Raw genomic sequence first — 5,381 nt, 5'->3', positions numbered from 1 at the left:
GAGTAACACACATCAATATGCCCGTACGATTTAGTCGCCTTTCTCACTTCACTTTACTTGATTTTAGTGCTGGCTCTCATCCCTTTCCACATTTCCTCTGAGATGCATTCTTTGGTGGATGGACGTCTGTCTACCAGCTCCACATTGGGACGAAGTTGCTCCTGAAAAAAACAAAACAATGGATAAGCAAAGATGTCTTTTTATTAAATGATGGACACCCAAAAAATAATGGCTACAATCAACACTGAAAGCAGGTTTCAAATGCATGCTTTAAATAACCAAAACAAAATAAACCCGAAATGTGAAAAATGTTCAGAATGATCGAAACACAACCAAGTGAGAACCAACAAGTCAAGGAAATCGCGCACTTTCATGGCTATATGATAACAATTTGGACAGCTTGGTTAAAAATTGATCAAAGTTGGCAGCATAGTGCATCGTTTTAACTCCCACCATTGCTATTATTGCCGTCCCTCAGTTGCAACTTCCTCCTCAACAGAGATACCTGAATAAATTGCATTTCCTTATTGCCGTTGTTGTTATTGCATCATCGATGCTTGTGTTCGAATACCACCTCAAAATGAACGTTGTCATTTTTAAGTGTGACAGTTTTCGATTTTCACTGGATCGATGAGCTTGTGAAGGGGTACCTAATGAAGTGTCCACCAAGTGCACAGTCAGTTTCATTTCATCCGAAAAGAATTTTACGACATTTTTATAGCTGATGGGGCAGGAAGTCAATCCTATATAATAAAGTTCAACTTATATGTACGTTTATCAGCATTACTTGAAAGGAAAACTCCGATCTATCTTTGATGACTTTACATGGGTCTCAAAGTTGTGGCCCGGGGGCCATTTTGTGGACCAAAGGATGATATTTGGTCTATCATTGCAAAAGATAGTCATTGTGAAATTTTGCATTGTAAACTCTTAGCAAATTGTATCCAGATCCTCACATCAGAACAATGTCAGCTTTACAGATGTCATGTCACACCAAATGAGCCCATGGCATAGTCGTGAGTATTACAAAATATCAACATTGCAATACTTCACATGAACTCTTACGATGTGGTGTCTATACACCAGGATCAGGTCGCTATAAAATGTCAGCTTTACACATACCCCGTCCTCACAACTGGGGGCATTTCACGGTATTGGATGGCACCGAATATCAACCGCACAATATTTTGCAATGTTAAGATAATATAGCACTGTGTTGGGAGATTATCATGAAAGGTGGCTAAATATCGTTACATCAGCGATTCCCATTGGCATCGCGAACATGAGTTCATGTTTTCTTGTTTGGAGGTGAAAAAAGTTTACTGACGTGCTGAAATGATAACATTGATTTCATTGACTTCATTTTTTTTTTTAATAATGAATCACCAAAACTACAGGCAATAAATGACGTTTACAAGCCATGTTGCGCACTCGCTCTGATGAGGAAGCCATAAAAAATCCAGATATAGCACTTGTAGTGGACAATGTATTTGCAATGTGTGTGTGTTCGTGTGTGTGTGTGGGTGGGTGTGCGTGTGTGTACGAGAGACGTAACAGCGAATGAAGAAGGGAGGATCCTGGATGGTGGCAGTGGATAAAAAGAGCCTCGCAACCACGGACATCCTGGTGTCAACTCCAAGAGTCCTAGGTGAGTTAAGCTTCCATTGGGGATGTTTTTTTTTTGGGGGGTGGGGGCTGCAATTTGCTATAACTTGGGTTCTACATCAGAAGGGTTAGGGGTTTATAATTTTGTAAAATCCGCAAATGAAAATACTGTATCAAAGAGCGTGAGAATAGATATGAACGATCATTTTAAGGTTTTGGGTGTCTACATTAGATCGATACATTTCCAGGGTTACCTGGATAGTGGTTGTTTTGGTATTATTATATTATCGAGCATGCTGAGGAGTAATTCCGAGATTTTTCAAACACCAAGGTCAGAAATCCCGCCTAGAACATGCTTGTTTTTGCCCAGATTAAACATGTACTTTGTTGTTGGTGAACACTCTTTTTTTCAGACTTCTCCTTGGTTTACTTTTCCTGAAACATTAACTGTGAACAAGATGAAATTGGATCTTCTTGCCCTGACCCTATGCCTCCTTGGTACAGGTACGACGTTACGAAATTTTTATAGATCTCAAGAAAACTGCCGGATCTTCAGATCCCAGAAATTTCCTATAGTTGTTTGATACTGTTACCAAAAAAAAAAGGGAAAGGTTGGTAGCGGTTTCCTCAAGCCGCGTCATAAAAAGCCAAAGGTTATCATGCTGTAAATATTAAGAGTGTTTGTCAAAACGGGATCGTCCTTGTTAAGAGCACAGTACTAGTCAAAGATTAAACCGATTATCATTACCTGCAGTGAGTGTGGTCCAGGGCGTGTGTGAGATTAATTCCTCCCTCATTCAAATCCCACCTGACAATTGGGTATTTTCATTATCGTAGAAGGTTGCAGACATGCAAAAAAAAAATAAACACTGCATACAGCGTGTATGGGGCCCATACTCCTTTTGTCTGCAGGTGCTTTGCAAGCACACGGTACTCATAAGAGTGGGGTGCCACAGGAGTTATACACAAGTACTCCACACTTGTATTTATCCAAGCCCGAAGAGAGAAGTACCTCTCACTTTGGTCTACTGCGTGTGGTGTTGATGGAAATCAGTCATTTCGCCCTTAACATTGAACTTAATTTAATCAACAAATAGACTCAGTGTGGGACACAGGCACACTTCCATTGATAGATGCATCATGATCTATGTTCCTCGCGCAAAATAAAAACATCATAATTCACACTTACACCACACTCACTGGATATGCACTGATCTCCCGTGTGTTATACATACACTCCACCCATACTTTGCTCCAGGTTCACTGTGACCTTGCGTTTTGGCTGTGAGCTACCAAACCGAGTATCAAAATCTTATGGCGAGTTGTGAGTGACGCTTAAGGGCCGTGTGTACGCTTAACCTTCTTTTTGCATTAACAGCCATGCTGTGCAGAGGGCAGACAAGCGCAATTTCCCCACATTCAACCACGGTGACACCCACTCCTGCCCCGGGTACACCTGTTCCTTCCTCAACTTCAGCAACTACACCTCATCCAGGCTCGACCACGCCGAATCCAGGTTCAACTACACCCGGTCCAGGAACCGTCACACCTGATCCAGGCATGACAACCAGTACCGCGGCATCCACCACAGTAGCAACTGGCTCATCTCCATCACCGAATCCAACTACCCCAGCAAAAGAGACCACTCCCATCACTGGGGGTCAAGGTGGTGGTGGAGGTGGGTCTGAGGGGCTTTCAGACGGCGCCATTGCAGGCATCACAATTGGTTCTATTGCCGGCGTGGCCGCTATCGGTGAGTCTAGTTTGAACCACACCTCTTTCTTTGTTTCCTCAAGGACACAGGAGTCATTAACATTTGTGACGTTGTCGGTTCACCCAAGGTAAATCCTGAACGTCCCCAGGTTTATTGTGTACGATACCTACAGACCAGCAGGGGACACTCTGAAGCCATCTTGCACTTCAACCTCCTACTTTAGTAATATGTACTGTACCTTTTGGAGTAAATACACATAATATCCCAGTGCCTGTATTTTGGTCTTTTGAGGATGTACTGGTAGCGTAGAATTTCACGTTACGGTATGTCCACTTGACATCCATGAACTAGTCTGAGATTCCGTTTTATGGTCCCGATTTCCACATTTTTTTTAACCAAACCAAGTCTTAATTACGCATCCGTATTGTAGTGATTCATACTGTGGCCTTTTACATGATAATCCTGGCTCAATGCTCCATCGCCTAATCCAATGATATCTCCAGAGCTGGTCTGAAGGCACAAAATTCACGTCCATTTGGCAGGGGACACTCCGGATCGACCTCCTATCTTGACCACTTAGTTTAGTCGCCAGCATTTAACCAGTTTCAAAATCCATTTCTCGGATCAGATTTGCAGGCTAAATAGGTAGAACATGTTCCTGATTCCTTGTTAAAATTTACCAAACTGATAAAAATTATGGTTGTAACAATACCACAATGTCATAAAAGATGTTCTCCTTTTAGGTGGCGGTATCTTTGGAGTACTCAAGTACACTGGGAGAGTGTGAGAAGCAAGACGGCTTCTATGAGGAATCAGCATAACATATTTTTAAAATAAATTATTTCAGTTTTGGCGGGATATGTTCGAGACATTTCTGTGCACTTGGATTTAAATTGAAAGGGCTAATTATACATGAACATGTTTTGGGTAAATAAATATTCCTGAAAATCGTGTTTGCCTCATATTATTAAGCATGACATTTTGTCTGCTATTCTTAAACACGAACCCGGGCTAGCAGGTTAAAGTCCAGGTGTACGTTCTGTTACAACTTCCCTGTGTACACAAAGAACTGCTTCATTTCATGATGTGACCACACTATGGTTATGCTGTACTGTAGTCAAATACAGTACAGTATAAACACGCATATCGAAAGCATATTAGACTCACTGTTTGCAATAACTAAATGGAGGTCCGTTTACCTTTGGGACAGTTGTTGGCAAAAGTGCTAGACTCACTGTATCAAAAATAAAAAGCAAAATTGTACCTTAAGATGAAGCTGTACAATGTTCAACAAATATGCTAGTTTGATGCAACGTGTCTGTGCTATTATGTTAGCTTTGACTGATTTAGGGCAATTTTGTTACACCCCCCTCCCCCCAAAAAAAGAACATTGAAAAAAAAATTTTTTTACCAACGAACAGAAAGAATTATCGACAGATTCATGATTACCGGTATTAAAATTATCGTTAGTTGCACCCCGGGCGCATTTTTCTTAAAGAGCCATCTTTTGATGATTTTTCCTCAGCTAACTAGCTCACCTTGTGAGTTATTCAAATATTATTATTTTTATAATACGGTATATGGCTCTGTTTTTGAACTGATTAGCCTTTATCAAACATTTAAAAAAATTAAAAACAAGTTCATAAATTGACATTAAGATCGATATAATTTAGCTTCCATCAAATTCACTTAAAGAACCCCTTTTTCCTCAGTTAACTGGCTAATCGCTAACCAGCTACTATCTACCTAGCTCACTGGCCTCAGTGACTGGAGTAGTTATTCACTAAAGTGGCATTATTAGTCGTACTACCCTGATCATCATTTATGGCTGTGTGTTGGTAAAACCATCAATACATATTTTAAAAAATAGCTGTAAGATAAACCCGGTAGTCTTGGGAGAATAAACTAATAATTTAGTCAACAATTTCAGTATTCCCTGTTCGTCAAACTACCTTCCGAGAGACCTCGAGGTGTCAGTGCTCCAGGCCTTAGCCACCTGTGTCAGGGTCTAGAATGGACTTTACTCCACATCGAGTCCTTGTAGATTTTATGGTCACGAAGG

General features: G+C 40.8%; 1 long non-coding RNA gene across 1 annotated transcript; it reads left to right on the top strand.

Annotated features, from left to right (window-relative positions):
- The first annotated feature begins 2,019 nt into the window (after positions 1-2,019).
- On the top strand, positions 2,020-4,154 carry LOC147194000 (uncharacterized). The gene is made up of 3 exons (XR_015102986.1): positions 2,020-2,109; positions 2,984-3,358; positions 4,063-4,154. It is a non-coding gene; the product is annotated as an uncharacterized LOC147194000 (long non-coding RNA).
- The last annotated feature ends 1,227 nt before the right edge of the window (positions 4,155-5,381 follow it).

Source organism: Hippocampus guttulatus, chromosome 15, assembly GCF_054856545.1.
Source record: "Hippocampus guttulatus isolate MCC_2025c chromosome 15, RoL_Hgut_1.0, whole genome shotgun sequence".
NCBI classification, from domain to species: domain Eukaryota; kingdom Metazoa; phylum Chordata; class Actinopteri; order Syngnathiformes; family Syngnathidae; genus Hippocampus; species Hippocampus guttulatus.
The sequence above is the reverse complement of the archived record's forward strand: the minus strand, read 5'-3'. Positions and strand labels throughout refer to the sequence as shown.